This window comes from Gorilla gorilla, chromosome 6 (genome assembly GCF_029281585.2).
Source record: "Gorilla gorilla gorilla isolate KB3781 chromosome 6, NHGRI_mGorGor1-v2.1_pri, whole genome shotgun sequence".
NCBI lineage: Eukaryota > Metazoa > Chordata > Mammalia > Primates > Hominidae > Gorilla > Gorilla gorilla.
The window spans coordinates 160,887,380-160,906,325 of NC_073230.2; the positions used below are offsets into that span (position 1 = coordinate 160,887,380).

Genomic DNA, 18,946 nt, shown 5'->3' on the forward strand with positions numbered 1-18,946 from the left:
TTCTCTCCATTTGGACTTAGGGACGTTTATTTTATACTTTGGGCTATAATGCAATACAACTTTATTTTTTTGTTCAGATGATTGTCACAGCTATGGCTATTATGAGCTCTTCATTTGGTTCCATCTGTCCCTTTGATGTGCCCCAGACATTGTAGTTTTCATTTGTTTTATTGAGCACTTCCTTATTTTCTGGCACTGCATGAGCCATCTTGCACATTTCCTGTCCCAGTCTTAGAATCCGCCATTTTTCTAAGGACTTCTGGTCCTTTTTTATTAGAGAATGATATTAAAAACCAAGAACTGGGTGTGTGTTAAGGCATTCTTGCATTACTGTAAAGAAATACCAGAGACTGGGTAATTCATAAAGAAAAGAGGTTTAATTGGCTCAGGGTTCTGCAGGCTTTACGGGAAGCATGGTGCTGGCATCTGCTTGGCTTCTAGGAAGGCCTTGGGAAGCATCCAATCATGGCAGAAGGTGAAGGGGGAGCAGGCACGTCTCATGGTGAAAGCAGGAGCAAGCAAGAGAGAGTGGTAGGGGAGGTGCCACGTACTTTTAAATGACCAGATCTTGCAAGAACTCCCTGTCAGCAAGTCAGCAGCAAGCCATGAGGGATCGATTCACCCCCATGATCCAAGCATCTCCCACCAGGCCCCACCTCCAGCACTGGATCATGTATCTGCCTCTGTCATATTACACAGAAGTTGCCCTGCCCTAAAAATTCCCCTGTGCTTCATATTGAACCCTCTGCCTCCCCACCCTATGAGCCCCTGACTGCTACTGATCTCTTTATCATCTCTATAGTTTTACCTTTTCCAGAATGTCATACAATGGAAAGCATTCAATATGTAGCCTTTTCAAGCTGGCGTCTTTCATTTAGCAATATGCATTTCAGTTTCTTTCACATCTTTGTGTAGTTTGATAGTTCTTATTTTTGCTGAATAAAACTCCATTGTATGGATGTACCACTGTTCATTCATCTTTTGAGGGACCTCTTAGTTGTTTGCTTCCAAGTTTTGACAGTTATAAATAAAGCTGCTGTAAGGTTTCATATGCAGGTTTTTGTGTTGGTGAGTTTTGATAGTTTAAAGAAATTGGTACATTTTTTCTTGTATTTGTGGGCATAGAGTTATTTGTAATATTTCTTTATTATCCTTTTAATGTTCATGGGAACAGTATGATGACTCATTCTTCATTGCTGATATTGGTAATTTGTTTTTTCTCTTTTTTCTAAGGGAAGAGAGGGTACAATCTAATCAGTTTTACCTGGCTAGAGGTTTATCACTTTTTTTGATCTTTTTAAAGAACCAGCTTTTGGTTTTGTTGATTTTTCTCTTACTGTTTTCCTTTTTCCAATTTCATTGATTTCTATTTTAATTTTTATTGTATTTTTTCTTTTGATTGCCTTAGGCTTAAATTGTTTTCCTTTTCATTTTTAATTTTTTAATTTTTAATTTTCTACTAAGTTTATGTCAGAGAAGTAAAATGGGCTGACTTCATAATAAGATTTGAGGGAGGCATATTTCCCACAAGCACATGAAAACCCAGTCACCACACTTATGAACTACAAAAGAATCAAATTGTTCTTCTTTCTCTGGTTTTCAGAAGTGCAAGCTTAGGTTATTGACTTCAGATCTTTCTTCCTTTTTAATATTTTCATTTAATGCTGCACGTTTTTCTCTAAACACTGTGTGCTTTGTATCCCACAAATGTTGATAAGTTATATTTTCATTTTTACTTTAGTTCAATATATTAATTTTTGAGACTTCTTAGACCCATGGGTTATTTAGAAATGTGTTAATTTCTAGATATTTGGGGATTTTCCAGATAGCTCTGTTACTGATTTCTAGTTTAATTCATGTTATTTGAGACCACGTTTTGTATGCTTTCTAGTCTTGAATCTGTTAAGATGTGTTTTATGGTCCAGAATGTGGTCTATATTGGTGAATGTGAGCTAGAGAAGAATGTATATCTACCATGATTGGATGGAATTTTCTATAAACGTCATTTAGATCAGGTTGATTGATAGTGTTGTGCTGTTCTAGTTATCAGTTTCTTTACTGATTTTCTAGCTGCTTGATCTGTCAGTAACTGACAGTGTTGAAGTCTCCAACTGTAGTAGTGGATTTGTCTCTGTATATTTTTCTTAGTTTTTGCCTCATGTATTATGATGCCTTCTTATTTGAAGCATACACATTCAAGACTGTTACGTCTCCTTGGAGAACCGACCTCTTTATTATTATATAAGACCCTTTTTGTTCCTGATTATCAGACAAAATCTGTTTTGTCTGCAGTTACAATTACTCCAGCTTTCTTTTGATTTGTAATGTCAGCATGATATATCTTTCTCCATCCCTTTACTGTTAGCATATCTAAAGCTTTATAGTTCAAGTTGGTTTCTTACAGACATGATATAGTTAGGTCTTTTAAAAAAATTTTGTCCACTGTGACACTCTCTTTTGATTGGTGTATTTAGACAATTCACGTTAGAAGTGATTATTAATATCATTGGATTAGCATCTTCCATCTTTGTAACTGTTTTGCACTCATTGCTTTTTTCTTTCTTTTTTCTTTTTCTTTTTCTTTTTTTTTGGGGGGGGGATGGAGTCTCCCTCTGTCGCCCAGGCTGGAGAGCAGTGGTGCGATCTTGGCTCACTGCAAGCTCCGCCTCCCGGGTTCACACCATTCTCCTGCCTCAGCCTCCTGAGTAGCTGGGACTATAGGTGCCCGCCACCATGCCCGGCTAATTTTTTGTATTTTTAGTGGAGACGGGGTTTTACCATGTTAGCCAGGATGGTCTTGATCTCCTGACCTCATGATCCGCTCGCTTTGGCCTCCCAAAGTGCTGGGATTACAGGTGTGAGCCACCGTGCCTGGCCTTTTATTTCTTTTTAATTGGACATTTTATGTGATTCAACTTTATCTCCTCTCTTATCTTGTATGAACTTCCTATTCTTACAGCACAACTTATCTTACAGTTCTGGAAGTCAGAAGTCTGAAAAGCACCTCAGGGGACTAAACTCAAGGTGTTGGCAGGACTGTTTCACTTTTTTGAGGTTCTGGGAGAGAATCTGTTTCCTTGCCCTATGGAGAAGCCACCTGCAGTCCTTGGCTTGTGGCCCTTTTCTTCCATCTTCAAAGCTAGCAGTAGGTCAAGTTCTTCTCACATTGCATCAACTCTGATCTCCTCTTTTGCCTCCCTCTTTCACATTTAAGGACCCTTGTAATTATATTGGGTCTACCCACATAATCCAGAATAATCTCTGTATTTTAACATCATCTGAGTAGCAACTTTAATCTCATCTGCTACCTTAATTCTGGGGATTAGGATGTGTACATTTCTGAGGGGACCATTATCGGGGAATCTGCCCCAATATTCATGTAGGTTCTTTTCTATTTTCCTTAAGCGTAGGCCAGCTTGAGAAATAAAGGGACAGAGTACAAAAGAGAGAAATTTTAAAGCTGGGCATCCGGGGGAGACATCACATGCCGGTAGGTTCTGTGATGCCCCACAAGCCACAAAAACCAGCAAGTTTTTATTAAGGATTTTCAAAAGGGGAGGGAGTGTGCGAATAGGTGTCGGTCACAGACATCAAGTACTTTACAAGGTAATAGAATATCACAAGGCAAGTGGAGGCAGGGAGAGATCACAGGACTACAGGACCTGGGTGAAATTAAAATTGCTAATGAAGTTTCGGGCAACATTGTCATTGACAACATCTTATCAGGAGACAGGGTTTTGAGATCAACCAGTCTGACCAAAATTTATTAGGCGGGAATTTCCTCTTCCTAATAAGCCTGGGAGCACTATGGGAGACTGGGGTCTATTTCAGCCCTGTAGTCTCGACCATAAAAGATGGGCACACCTAGGGGGGGCTGTTTATAAGCCTATACCTCCAGGCGCGTATTCTCTTTCCCAGGGATGTACCATGCTGAGAAAAAGAATTCAGTGATATTTCTCCCATTTGCTTTTGAAAGAAGAGAAATATGGCTCTGTTCCACCTGGCTCACCGGCGGTCAGAGTTTAAGGTTATCTCTCTTATTCCCTGAACAATTGCTGTTATCCTGTTCTTTTTTCAAGGTGCCCAGATTTCATATTGCTCAAACACACATGCTGTACAATTTGTGCAGTTAATGCAATTATCATAGGTCCTGGGGCAACATACATCTTCCTCAGCTGACAGGATTAAGAGATTAAAGTAAAGACAGGCATAGGAAATCACAAGGGTATTGATTGGGGAAGTGGTAAGTGTCCACGAAATCTTTACAATTTATGTTTAGAGATTGCAGTAAAGACAGGCATAAGAAATTATAAAAGTATTAATTTGGGGAACTAATAAATGTCCATGAAATCTTCACAATGCACGTTCTTCTGCCATGGCTTCAGCTGGTCCCTCCGTTTGAGGTCACTGACTTCCCGCAACAGACCATTATTCTGTCAGTTACGATGTGGCATATCAATTATACTTCTTTTAAAAAGTTTTTTAGGAGGCCGAGGCAGGAGCATCGCTTAAACTTGGGAGGCGGAGGTTGCAGTGAGCCAAGATCATGCCACTGCATTCCAGCCTGGGCAACAAGAGCAAAACTCTGTCTCAAAAAAAAAAAAAAAGTTTTTAAGCTGGGTGCTGTGGCTCACCCCTGTAATCCCAGGATTTTGGGAGGCCAAGGCAGGTGGATCACTTGAGGTCAGGAGTTTGAGACCAGCCTGGCCAACATGATGAAACCCCATCTCTACTAAAAACACAAAATCTGCTGGGCATGCTGGCGCACGTCTGTTGTCCCAGCTACTCAGGAGGCTGAGGCAGAAGAATTGCTTCAACCTGGGAGGTGGAGGTTGCAGTGAGCCAAGATCGTGCCACTTCCAGCCTAGGTGACAGGGTGAGACTCTGTCTCAAAAAAAAAAAAAAGAAAAAAGAAATTCTAATGTGTAGAAAGCAAAAGTTCCTCTTCAAAGCTTCCCCTTTAAGTCATAAATGTTATTGATATCTTTTCTCAGAACTAACTTTCTTCAAGTTTCTTATTTTATGCCTTATGTAGCAAATGTGACAGAATAAGCATACTCTGACTTCAGTATCTGTGTTAAACATGCTCACAGGCACATAATACATTTTGTGTCCTTGTACCTTAGTCAAATTATTCGTGCTGAACATGCCCAGGCATGTCCCAGCTTGCAGCCTCCTCCCTTATTTGGGAATATTATAACTTTTCTAAATCCTTTCGTAAGTAACTTCCTTTTTTCCTTTGTTCCTCACTGCCTTTACCTATTTAGAAAAGTTTTGAACTGTTAGCCAATCGGGTTTTAGTTTAGATTGTGAGGTCTGGCTCCAGCCAATGGAGTCAGAACACAGCAATAGGGACCTCATGCGTAAAGGATAAATATTCTAGTGTCTTTTTTACTTTGTGTGTGCTTGTGGCAGGATTGCTGATGGGCACCACCCTTTCTGCAGAGAGTAAACATCGCCTAGCTAAGGAAACTTTTTGTCTGATTGCTGATTCTTCTCTGCGACATCGGGGAATAAGCATTTATTTCCAACATAGTGTGTTTACTCTAGAGTTTACGATATACATTTTATTTTATTTTTCAATTGGCATATACTTGTGTATATTTATGGGGTACATAGTGATGTTTCTATACACGTAATGTATCAGTGATCAGATCAGAGTAAATAGCATATCCATCATCTCATACATTTATCATTTCTTTGTGTTGGGAACATTCAATATTCTCCTTATAGCTATTTGAAACTGTACAATATGTTATTGTTAACTGTAGTCATCCTACAGTGCTATAGACCAGTAGAACTTATTCCTTCTATCTAGCTATAATTTTGTATCGTTTAACAAATCTCTTCCTATCTCCTCCCTTCGCCCACCCTTCCCAGCCTCTAGTATCCTCTGTTCTGATTTTTCTGTGAGATCAACTGTTTTTCAGCTTCCACATGTGAATGAGAACATGTGGTGTTTAACTTTCTGTTCCTGGCTTATTTCACTTAATATCCTCCAGTTCCATGCATGTTGCTGTGAGTGACAGGATTCCACTCAAATTATGGCTGAATAGTATTTCATTGTGTTTATATTCCACATTTTCTTTATCTGTTCATCTGTTGGACACCCAGATTCATTCCGTATCTTGGCTATTGTGAATAATGCTGCAGTTAACATGGGGATGTAGATGTCTCTTCGATATACCAATTTCCTTTCCTTTAGATAAATGCCCAGTAGTGGGATTGCTGGTTCATGTGGTATGCTATTTGTAGATTTTGAGGAGCCTCTATACTGTTTTCCATAGTGGCTGTACTAGTTGATATTCTCACCCACAGAGTGTAAGAGTTCATTTTTCTCTGCATCCTCCCCAGCATTTGTTGGTTTTGTTTTATTTGTCTTTTTGGTAATAGCCACTCTAACTGGGATGAGATGATACCTCATTGTGCTTCTGATTTGCTGTTCCTTGATGATTTGTGATAAGTGAACATTTTGTCATATATTTCTTGGCCATTTGTCTTCTTTTGAGAGATGGCTATTCAGATCATTTGCCCATTTTTAAATCTGATTTTTTTTTCCTGCTGAGATGTTTTAGTTTCTGGTTTATTCTGGATATTAATCCCCTTTTGGATGAATAGTTTGCTTATATTTTCTCCCATTCTATAGGTTGTCTTTTCACTCTCCTGATTGTTTCCTTTGCTGTGTAGAAGTTTTTTAGTGTGACATTATCCCATGTGTTTGTTTTTGCTTTTGTTGCCTGGGCTTTTGAAGTTGTATTCATAAAATATTTTCCCAGATTAACGTCCTGAAGCATTTCGCCTGTTTTCTTTCAGTAGTTTTATAGTTTCAGGTCTTACATTTAGGTCTTTGATCCATTTTGAGTTTATTTTCATATAGAGGTGGGAGGCTAGTTTCATTTGTCTGCATATGAATATCCAGTTTTCCCAGTACCATCTATTGAAGATACTGTCCTTTCCCCAGTGAGTATTCTTGGCATCTTTGTCAATAATCAGTTGGCTGTAGATATTGTGGATTGATTTCTGGGTTCTCTGTTCTGTTCCATTGCTCTGTGTGTCTGTTTTTATGCCAGTACCATGTTGTTTCCATCACTACAGCTTTGTAGTATATTTTGAAGTCTGGGAGCATGACGCTTCCAGCTTTATAACTTTTTTTTTCCTCTTTGAGTTGTAAGCCACTTTTAGTATATTTGGAAACCTGTGGGTGTGGTGGTAAAGTGTGAGGGAGGGTGGGAGTTCTGGAATCTGGTTAAATCTCAGTCTGACAGTGGGTCTGGGTCTCACATAGGTTCACTCTTACGTTGGGCTGTGATCTTCACAAGTATTTCTCTAATGTTAGAGCTCTTCTCCCCTGTCATCTATTCCCACCCTATTTCCTTGAGGCCCTGACCTTTGCGGATTTTTTTGCCCTGTAGGTATGACAGGAAGGCTGGAGGGGGCTGAGTGGGAGGAATGCCCTTTGCACTCCCCTAGTTAGGAGAAGGATCTAGCAAAGTTTTTATCCCCTGGAGCAAATGACTTTGTGGCAGAGAAAACTCTGGGCTTATTACTCTTCCCCTCCCCTGCCAGAGGGATCTCTCTGGGATCTTTTATCTCAGTGCCTGGTGGAGTTCCTGGAGGTAAAGCCCATGGAAATGTGGGTCTCGCACCTCCTGAGACTGCTTCCCCGAGTTTCTCACTCTCACTAGTCCACACCGAGCATCCAGCACCAGCTTATGGCTCTGGCAGTTTCTGCTCCAGGTAAGCGGATCTCCTCTGTGTCTTTCCAGGTTTCCAGCACAGTTTGCCCAGTTAGCTCAGTTCTCTGATGGTCCCAAAAGAGCCATTGATTTTGAATTTTCCCAGCTTTTTCTCATTACATGTTGCAGCTGAAAGCGAAGTCACCACCTTCTTTTTAACTTGTATTTTGTGACTTGTTACCACTTCAGTGCTTTAGACACATAGGCTCAGTGCTGCAATATTGTGTCTAGGTTTGATTATGCTAAATTTAATCTTTCTTATGTATCACCGGATTAATAAGGATTTCAAACTACACTGCCTGGTAGCTTTCGCTTTCCTTAGAAAAGCTTATCACTTTTTGAATGGGCCCGGTGGCTCCCGCCCATAATCCCAGCACTTTGGGAGGCCAAGGCCGGCGGATCACCTGAGGTCGGGAGTTTGAGACCAGCCTCACCAACATGGAGAAACTCCGTCTACAAAAATACAAGCCGTGGTGGTGCATGCCTGTAATCCCAGCTCCTTGGGAGGCTGAGGCAGGAGAATCGCTTGAACCCGGGAGGCGGAGGTTGCGGTGAGCTGAGATTGTGCTATTGCACTCCAGTCTGGGCAACAAGAGCAAAACTCTGTCTCAAAAAAAAAAAAAAAAAAAAGACACTTTGGGAGGCCGACGCGGGTGGATCACGAGGTCAGGAGATCGAGACGATCCTAGCTAACACACTGAAACCCCGTCTCTACTAAAAATACAAAAAAATTAGCTGGCCGTGGTGGCGGACTCCTGTAGTCCTGGCTACAACGGAGGCTGAGGCAGGAGAATGGCGTGAACCCGGGAGGTGGAGCTTGCAGTGAGCCGAGATCGTGCCACTGCACTCCAGCCTGGGCGACAGAGCGAGACTCCGTCTCAAAAAAAAAAAAAAAAAAAAAGAGAAAAGTTTATCACTTTTTTAATGTTCTGTTCCTGCAAGTATGAAGATATCTTACTACTTTTCAGAAAAACGTTTTTCTGTGCATTATTTTGCACTTTAAGGCAACAAAAGCTGTAAAGGCTCTCTTTATTAGATTTTTCATTTAGAAATAAATTAGTTCATCTAAGGATTTGTCAAATTGTTCCTTTTCTGTTGAAACCTGAATTGATTAGTTTTGGTTCCTCTGGAAGCAGATCTTGAGATAGAAATCTGAATCCAAGTTGTGTATTTGCGAGGTAATCCCAGGACACACCAGTAGGGGAATGAAGTGCGCCGTCTAGGAAAGACAGCCAATAAAGGGCATGTTTTCAAGCCAGGTCCCGCTGTGGACAAATGAAGCTTGATTGTGCTGGGGAATTCTAGAGCCAGTGTAGCATACGTATGTCAGAGTTGTGATTTTTCCACTGGGGGTTTGGAGGGAGGCTGGATTTAAGGAAGCTGGAGTCTTCTTATCAGTATATTGTGAGGACTGCCCTCAGGTAGGTACACATTCCCCTGTAGTTTGGGCCTGCCCTGCACGTGGGCAGATGGGCTTCAGAAGCCAGAGATACAGGTACTGGCAGTTGGAATTCAGAACACTGTGCGGGATGGTAATGCTCAAGGGGACCTGCAAACAACAGTAACTGCGATGTTTATTTACTGGGCTTGGTTAACAGCATGAGCTAGGATCTGGTGATTTGCCAGATTGATTAAGTCTGTCAGCTTTCTAAACCTGTTGAGGTGGTAGATTCTCAGAAATTAATTTCCTATGCAGTTCACTATGTATGGAGGAAAAAAGTTTTCTGAAAAAGGCCCATAGCTGGGCATGGTGGCTCATGCCTATAATCCCAATACTTTGGGTGGATGAGGTGAGGATCGCTTGAGCCCAGGAGTTGGAGGCTACAGTAATCTGTGATCATAACCACCGCACCCCAGCCTGGGTGACAGTGAGACCTTGTCTCAAAAAAAAGGCCCAAGATTCTGTCACAGTTTGATTTGCTGATGTTCTTTTTGGCAGTACCTAGCCTGCACTCTTTGAAATGCCAAAACAACTGTTTAGAAAATAACCCTGGCCTTGTGCTTCCGATAATGGCCTGAGTAACCTAGTTAAAGCCAGCTGATACTTTTCTGAAAAGCATCAAGGAATTTACAACATAGTAAAGAATTACTGGGCTAAGATTTGGGAGATGATAGAAATCCAGACACGTGAGCCTCTGACCCAGGGCCACTTTTGCCCGGCTATTTGCTGTTCTGGAAGAGCAGGTGAGAGGCTGAGCACTGTAGTTAACTGACTCACAGGAGGACAGAAACAAAAACTGGAGTCTAGAACTTGCTGTGGGTAAGAATCCTGGTGAGCCACCTGGGGTTAATGTTGAAACCTTGAGAGGCTGCCATCCAAAACACTCATGGGCTGGGAGTGTGCCAGCCTTTGCCTGGGCTGAAGCTCCATGGGGTCACCTGGGGGTTTAGTAAATCTCAAATGGTGAAATGGATTAGGGTGATCTCAAATTGCTGGTGACCCCAGTCACCTAACAGAGACAGATGAAAATCCTCTCCAGAGGAAGATAACATCTCACGCCTCAAATTATTTCTGAAATGATTTTTCAAATAGTGTCCACCATACCACCAAGTCAGTGTAACCAGACCCACTGGGAGACTACCTTAACGAGAACCCACACAGATAACAGAGGATAGAAACAGGCTTTGCAGACAGTGGAATTACCAGACAGACGCTAAAGCATATGTTTATTATGTTCATGGAGATAAAAGTTGAATAAAAACATTTCAACAAGGAACTGGAAACTTAATATAAGGGGGCAAAGCAGACCTGAAAAACAACTAAATACTAGATCTAAAAAATACAGTAGCCAAAATGGAGGATTCAGTGGATTCAGCAGATTAGATACTGCTGAAGAGAAAAGATCAGAAGAAACCTCTCTGAATGAAGCGTGAGGGGGGAAGGCTGGACAACACTGAAGAAGCTGTAAGAAATATACTCCATCGTGAGAAAGTCTGACGTATGTGATTTGAATCCTAGAAGGAGAAGAGGGAGGGGGGTAGAAGGAATATTTGTTTTTGTGTTTGTTTTTTTTTAGACGGAGTTTCACTCTTGTTGCCCAGGCTGGAGTGCAATGGTACAATATCGGCTCACCCCAGATCCAAGTGATTCTTCTGCCTCAGCCTCCTGAGTATCTGGGATTACAGGCGTATGCCACCATGCCCGGCAAATTTTGTATTTTTAATAGAGACAGGGTTTCTCCATGTTGGTCAGGCTGGTCTTGAACCCCCGACCTCAGGTGATCCACCCGCCTCGGCCTCCCAAAGTGCTGGGATGACAGGCGTGAGCCGCTGCGCCTGGCCAGAAGGAATATTTGAATAAATAATGGCAAAGATTTTTGAAACCCCATGAAAGATGACAATCCACAGAATTAAGAGATTCTTAATATAGCATAAGGTGATTCTTAAAGTTTTCCACTTCTAAGTAATATGCAAATTCATTTTCCTTAGATTGAACTTCCTTCCTCTCCTCCTTTCTAATTTTAGCAGTGGTTTTCAGAATTCTGCTGAGAGTAAGTGTTTTTCTAACAAGTGATGAATTACATGTTTTTTAAAATCACATTTACAAAATAATTTATGTGCTAGAGTTCCAAAAATTTTGATTGGACAAAAAGGATACAACTTCTGTTTTGATTGAAGACTGAGAGATAAGAACATCTTAAATAAAAGGCAAGCTTTCCAGACCCAAAGGATTAGTTTATAATGCAGGAATTTCAGCATGATGGGCAGTCAGGGGGCAGAGCCCCTCACTAGCACCACTCAGCCATGGTTTATAGGTAGCTCCTACTCTGTCTCCCTTGGCCGACTGGGAAGAATGACTCTCACGGATGAATGGCATAGCTGACACAGGAAAGAGTATGTGTAGGATGCAAGTGAAAACCCTTTAATTAATACTACTGTTAATAATTATGTATAACAGCTGGACACAGTGGCATGTGCCCATAGTCATTTTATTTCAATTTATATTATTTGTTTTCCTTACTGTTCTTTTCTACCTCATAGAATTAGGAGGTAGAAACTACTGGCCTCATGCTTGCTCCCTGAGGCTAGCTTTTACCTGAGGTAGCTTTTACCTTCTTGTCTTCCACAGGTCTATAGTGAGCGAGAGCTGCTACTTTTTACTTGGGCATTCATTCAAAGTGTTGAAGAATAATGGTCAGCCTCTGCCATCCCTTATTCACTGGCTCATCAGCTGTCCCAGGTTTTGCTCTTTTAGGTATTTGCCATGTTGTTTGTCCTTTTAGTTTCTTTTCTGTGTGTTTGATTAAATTTGCTTCTTTCTCCCATCAGCATTACCTTGTGGTTTTCTTCTGCATTTGAGACAGAGTAGACATTTCATGCATTCATGTTCTTTTCGATTGTCTTACAGAGAAGAGATTCATAAATATCAGGGATGTCTGAGGATCATTCCCAGGGAGCATATGATGTCTGGAATTTGCTCTGAACCTTTCCTAATTCAGCAATCACCTTATGTGTAATTATAAACTACAATTGGTAGCTATGTTTTCTTCTAGCCTTCCAGGTAGATAAGGAATGAGAAAGAATAATGTGTATTTTTATGTTGTCATCACCTGGTAATTTCACAGGGATATGTAGGTACTGTACTGTTGTAAATTAATATTTGTACTCACATGACTACAGCTGAGTTAAAATATGAATGTGCCTCTTTTATGGAAAAAGCTAATAAATATTTGCTGTTTGACAATTTGTAATGCAAGAGTATCTTACAAGAAAATAGCTGGAAACTACTGAAAGGTAAATAAATACATTTTAAATGCATTAAATATTATGAAAATTAGTTTATTCTGGTAGAAAATGAAAGCTGTCCTGTGAAATAGAATTTTCTCATTAGTCTTGTGGTAAAAGATGGACATTAAAAGGTGGTTAAGAATTTCAGATTAGATAATGATTCATAGAGGAAAAACTATTCTTCAAATTGTGCTTTTAGAACATTTGTTCAGTACTCAATTTTTATTCTCATATTTTTGACAAATTGATGGAATTAAAATATTCTTTTGGTGTGCTTAAACCCGCTCAGTTTTCTTGGTGCTTGTGGCTATGGAAATCCCCTTTGCTTGTGAGGTTAAAATAATATGGTATCCTATTTCTTTCATAGCCTTAAAGTATTTAATCTTTTCCATAGTTGTTCTTATATTTTCAAGTTAGGGAGTTTCTGTCTAAGAAATTTTTTACCTCATTTATTAAATCACTACATATTCCTTGTAGAAAATGTTTTAAATAAAAGAAAGAACAAAGAAAATTAGCCATGATGCCACTAACCTGAGTCTATTAATTTTTTGGTAGTTGCCAAAAGCAGTATAGCATTTTGTAGATAGTGTAGAAAGATGAAAATAAGTAGTAGATTATATAGCAAAACATTAAAGTGGTGAGACTTCTGGTGATTTTTAAGTAGTTTCCTTTTTGCTTGTCTGTTTTCTGAGCTTTTAGCACAATAGCAAAAGCTATTAAAACATTAATTGCGGGCCAGGTACAGTGGCTCACGCCCCAGCACTTTGGGAGGCCTGGGTGGGAGGATCACCTGAGGTCAGGAGTTCAAGACCAGCCTGTCCAACATGGCGAAACCCCATCTCTAATAAAAAAAACCCACAAAATATTAGCCGGGCCTGGTGGTGGGCCCCTGTAATCCCAGCTACTCAGGAGGCTGAGGCAGGAGAATCACTTGAACCCAGGAGGCAGAGGTTGCAATGAGCCAAGATCTCGCCACTGCACTCCAGCCTGGGCGACAAGAGCGAAACTCTGATTCAAAAAAACCAAAAAACAAACAAAAACCATTAATTGCCAGCACCCTGAGTGGAGCCTTGCCTGTAGATCTTCTACTGCGTTCCTAGTTTATTAGCCTTTTCTTTAGGATTATTTAATGATTTTCATTAAATCATTCAGAAATGATTTAGATTTCTGAAAGATTAAGATTTCTGAAAAATGTTAGATTGGTTAGACTGGAAGATTAGTGGAATTAAGCCATCATCTGTAGAGTGACATTGCATAACAGGCATTGTCTTAGTGACCTTTATGTAATTTAACTACTTTATGGAGCACAGTTTTATAGCCGATGTGGACTATGACCTCTGTTAATAGAGGACGACTACAAAAAGCATTTCAAAAGGAGCCTTCTTACCTCAAAGCCTGGTATTGTGCTGTTGAGAAATACCCCTCAGGCTAATCTGATGATGATGCCGGAATGTAAATTGGGTGAGCTGAGATTTTAGTCCTTTGCGACCTAAATAGTTTGCCACAAAGCATTTTAGATATTAACAACAGTTTTTAGATACTAACAACAGTAGATGCTAACAGTCACAATAAAAGTTTGCTTTTTGTGCAGATTAAAATATGTATGTGCTTAAATTGTTATTTGCATGTTTTTGTATACACATTTTTCTAGTTTCCTGGATTGCATAGTAGTGTAAGGCTACTCTTCACCTGCAAAGATGATGTCAGCTTCCAGCCCTGACCCCATACCACTCTATGTTTTCTTCCTCTTCTTATGGGTATCAGCTTTTTTTAAATGGTTTGTGGGGGATGCTAGAAACCAACCCAATATTATGCTTTGTCTTTCCTCTTTTTATCCTTTGTTTTATAATATAGGCAGGTGTGTGTGTACTTATATGTAGCATCCTATATATACTCTTCTCATCTTTTTTCACCTGACAACATAATTTACAGATTAATCTGTAATTAGCAGCTAATAAAAACACTTTGCTTTGTATAGCTGTGTATTGCTCTATTGTGTGGATAGTTCATAGTTTGTTCAACCAGCCCCTTATTAATGGACAATTGGATTTATTTTAGCCTTTTGCTATTATAAATAGTCCTGTAGTGAATAGGTCTATGCATATATTGTTTTCTATTTTTACCATCTGTGGTATAGGTTACTAGAAGTAATATTACTAAGTCAAAGAGTAGATAGTGTATTTTTGCTGGATATTGCTAAATGAACCTGCATAGAAGGTATACCATGTGTTAGAAATACTTGTTCCTCGGTGCTGTAAAGAAATAGCACTTGAACATTAACTTTCTCAGCAAGGCCATTTTTACTTTCTGCAGAAAGGGTACACTCGCCAGCAGTTTTGCCATGAGAGTACACCGAACAAAGGAGACAGGGTCATTTATAACCTGACGCATCCACCCTACTGCTGTGTCTGGTTTCTATTGGCTGAAACGGGACCTCACATTCTGTATTTGTCCTGATTGGCTAGCAGCTTAGAACTTTTTAAAAGAGGCAAAGGCAGAGGAGAACAAAGGAAAGAGGAGGTAACTTGTGGAATGCTGAGAAAGGTAAAAACACCTTCAAATAAGGAAGAGGAACAGGCTATGACCTAATGTTTGCTTGGACTAGTAAAAGCATGCCAGGGCAAATATTTAGGCTAAAGTGTGGGAGTTAAGAACATAAAGTACATTGATTTCTTTATTATGGCTAGCAGATATTTAAGAATGTTAGCACAGGTCTTTGAATACATTTTGCTTCTAAGAGAAGTTACCATTTATTCCTAATTAGATGGGGAGGAAAGTTTCTGAAGAGGAAACTCTCCTTTGGTTTTTACACATGTATGAAAGCTTCCTTACAGCCTCACTCTCAGAATATGTTGTCAAGCTTTTGGATTTTTTCAGTTTGATCGGGTGGGAAATGATATTTCAATGTAATTTAAATTTGCATTTCTCTTAGTATAAGCAGGTTTGAGCATTTTTTCATATAGCTAAGAACTATTTGTGTTTCTATTCTGTGAATGGTTTGTAAGGTTGTTGGTCCTTTATTTTTAGAATCTCTATTTGAGATTGTGGCTCACAGACCCTAAGGTGACCCCCAGTAATTCCCTTCCCTGCAGTGGGGATGGGTCCTGTGACTTGCTTGTAACCAACAGAGTATAGCAAAGGTGATAGAATGTGAATCTCTTGATTAGGTTAGGTCATATGGCAAAAATAGGAGTCCACTCCTGTGACTACATCAGTGTTATAGAAGACTCTGTCTTAAGTAGACCAGAGGAGGAGACTCCTCAGGGTTGGCTTGATGAAGTCAAGGGCCATATTGGTGAAGCCCATGTGGCAAGGAACTGCAGGGAACCTCTAGGATCTGAGGGTGGCCTCCCGCTGACAGCTATTAAAAAGCCAGGGCCCGTCAGTCCTGAGCCACAAGGAATTGAATTCTGACAACTTGAGTGAGTTCAGAGCAAATTCTTCCCCAGTTAAGCCTCTAGGAGAGAACACAGCTTGGCTGACACCTTGTTTGTAGACTTAGGGACCCTCAGTAGAGGGTCCAGCTAAGCTGTGCTCACTCCTGACCCACAGAAATAGCAAAATAATAAGTGTGTGTTGTTTTAAGCCATTACATTTGTGGTAATTACATAGCAATAGAAAACCAACACTGAGATATTACTCTTTTGCCTGTGATACCAATTGTAAGTATTTTTTCTAGTTTGTCACTTGTGTTTTTACTTTTCTTTTGGTGTCTTTTAGTATCCAAAGTTTTTTGTCTTTATGTAATCCAATTTCTTTTTCTATATTCTGATCTTTTTTAGTCCTAGCTAGAAAAATTTTGCCCAATCCCAGATAATAGAGGAATTTACTCATATTCTCTTCTAGTACTTGTATGGAGTCATGTTTTATAATTAAATATCCAGTTTTCTGGATAAATGATGGGAGGAGTAGACTCTATTGTTTTTCCATATGGCTAAACGGTTGTTCTGACATCATTTAGTTGAAAGTCATTCATTTCCTCTCAGGTTTGTGATGTTGTCTTTATACTAAGCTTATACTAAATTTATTTATAGCAAACATGTTAGATTTCTAAATTTCTAAATGTAATTGGGTCTTTTTTCTCTTCTTTTCCCATTGGTTTGTCTGTCTGTGTGTGGGCCCTGCTGTGCTGTTTGGATAGAGAAGCCCTGGAGTTCACTTGTTCTGCAGTGGGGCTCACACCCCACTAGTTCTTTTTCCAAAGTTTACCTGGCTATTCCCTGCTTATTTATTCTTTTCCAAATGAACTTTGTAATTAACTTGTCTAGCTCCAGAAAAAAAAAACCTGATAATATATTTAGCATGATTGTGTAGCACTTACAAGTTAACTTAGGGAGAAATGATGTATTTATTAGGATTTTGTGTCTTTTTGTCCAAGAATATGGCATGTACATCTTTCCATTAGTTCGTCTTCCTTTGGGACCTTTTGGAGCTTCTTATTGTTTTCCTCATAAATGTTTTAGACATTTATTATTAAATTTGTGTTTAGTATTTAAGATGTTTTTCTTGATATTCATAAATGAGATTTTTTGTGGGGGAGGTTCAGTCTTTGTCAGGTTTTTGAAATCAATGTTATGTTCATTTCATAAAACAAATAGGGAAGCTTTCCTTTAAAAAAAATATTTGGCTTAAGTAGCAGTAGGATTTCCTCTGACAGTCTTCTCTGTGCCTGGTAGTTTGTTTTTGTTGTTGTTTTTTGTTTTTTTCTTTGGTGTTTTTGTTTTGGGGTTTTTTTGGGGAACTCTTTTATGACTTTCTTTGGGACTGGGGTCAATTTTAATAAGTTGTATTTTCTTTAAAAGTTACTCTCTTCTAGCTAGGTGTAGTGGTGCACACCTGTAATCCCAGCTATTCAGGAGGCTGAGAGGATGATGACTTGAGCCTAGAGTGTGGAGTTTGAGTCTAGCCCGGACAACAGAGGGAGACCCTGTCTCTTTAAAAAAAAAAAAAAAAAAAAAAAAAAAACTTTTACATTTTCAAGTTGATTTTGTTAGAACTATACAAAATCACCTCTTTTAAAAATTTCCTCTCACAGTGTTTTCAAATTTATTGTTAAGAAATCATGGACTAAGAGGAAGACTTCGTACTTTTGTTGGCGTGTTGAGTATTTTGTTTCATAATGAAACCGTCTAATGAAACTGTTTAAACTGGTTAGCCGTCTTTCTTGCCTCTCCTTCTTGCCTCTCCTTCTTCACAATAAGCATTCATTTCCGAGGATGTGGTCTGCTCACACATTATACTCTTCTCTAAGATTTCGCATTGCACAGAATATGAACAATGTCCTTTAACCTCTTCTGGAACAGAAATACACTTCAAAAATTATACAAACAAATATGTATTAATTGTTAATACTAAGCACTATGCTAAATATATGGGGCTGAAAAGATGGAAATGATCTCTGTCCTCAGGGGACTTGTTTATGGTAAGTATAGCAGTGCTTACCCTAGAGGCAAATTGTCTGTTGGGATATCTTGGGCTCACATACCTGTAAAGGATGATTCTGCTGTCATTAATTGTCCGCCTCCAAAATCACAATGTTGAGCATCTCATTTTCCAACCATGGCATTTCACCTTTCTGGTTCCCTCTGTCTGGTAGCTCCAGCAATTATTTGGCCACACCAGGACCTCTAATCCATAGGCCTATCCACATTTTTCATCTTGCCTCATACTTCCACATCCTCACATCTCTGTTTCCCTGGCTTAAATCTGTGATTTGTCATAATCATCCCACTGCATATACCTTGCCCCATTCCTGTACTGTTGTACCTCCCTGGCAAAAACCCACCTCTCAGCTTACAAGGCACCTATCCCTGAGCAGCTACCAGACCATGACTGAAGAAAAACTTAAAACCATAGTGACTTGTCTCACTTTAATAAATTCAAGTTCACAACTGGTTAGCCTTTTATTCATTTAACTTTGAAGAACGTATTAGTTGATGTCTAACTGCTGAAGTTTTGGTCCTATTAACTATTCAAGTTTATGATTGAAAGAATTTGTCACTAGTTGTTTTGCCTTAAGTAACCTGAGATATTTGCTTTGACTCTCTTTTCAAAGGCTTTGAGACTTGGATATTAAAGGCATGGGTAATTGTCTTTAGAAGGGATAGCAAACAGTATGAAACACAAAGATTTTGTTGTGTAGATACTAGATTCATTATTCATTCATTATTAGTGTAGATTAAAGTTTTAGCTATTGATTTTTGTTTGGATGTTTTTAGTTTCTTAAGCTAGTGAGAAATTTATTGAATAGTAGACATCTGATTTCTTTGCATTTCCTTCATATTTGGGTGTTGGCTTCTTTGTTTTATTTTTGGAGACAGTCTCGCTCTCTTGCCCAGGTTGGAGTGCATGGCATGATCTTGACTCACTGCAACCTCTGCCTCCTGGGTTCAAGTGATGCTCAGAATCCTCAGCATCCAGAGTAGCTGGGATTATAGGCGTGTGCCACCACAGCTGGCTAGTTTTTGTTTTTTTTTTTTTTT

The 18,946-nt window shown here is 39.5% G+C and overlaps 1 protein-coding gene and 1 non-coding gene across 6 annotated transcripts in view; one reads left to right on the plus strand and one right to left on the minus strand.

Moving 5' to 3' along the window:
- The window catches only part of GALNT11 (polypeptide N-acetylgalactosaminyltransferase 11), a 97,153-nt gene that overhangs the window by 41,816 nt on the left and 36,391 nt on the right, over positions 1 to 18,946 (plus strand). For 2 of the 5 annotated variants that reach the window (XM_019031708.4, XM_063708871.1), the window contains exon 2: positions 11,806 to 11,931. The exons of the other annotated variants lie outside the window; for them this stretch is intronic. The gene's annotated coding sequence lies outside the window, so the exon portion shown is untranslated. The remainder of the gene's footprint in view (positions 1 to 11,805; positions 11,932 to 18,946) is intronic. 5 annotated transcript variants of the gene reach the window in all.
- Positions 1,469 to 1,574, minus strand: LOC115935514 (small nucleolar RNA U13). The gene has a single exon (XR_004071134.1). It is a non-coding gene; the product is annotated as a small nucleolar RNA U13 (small nucleolar RNA).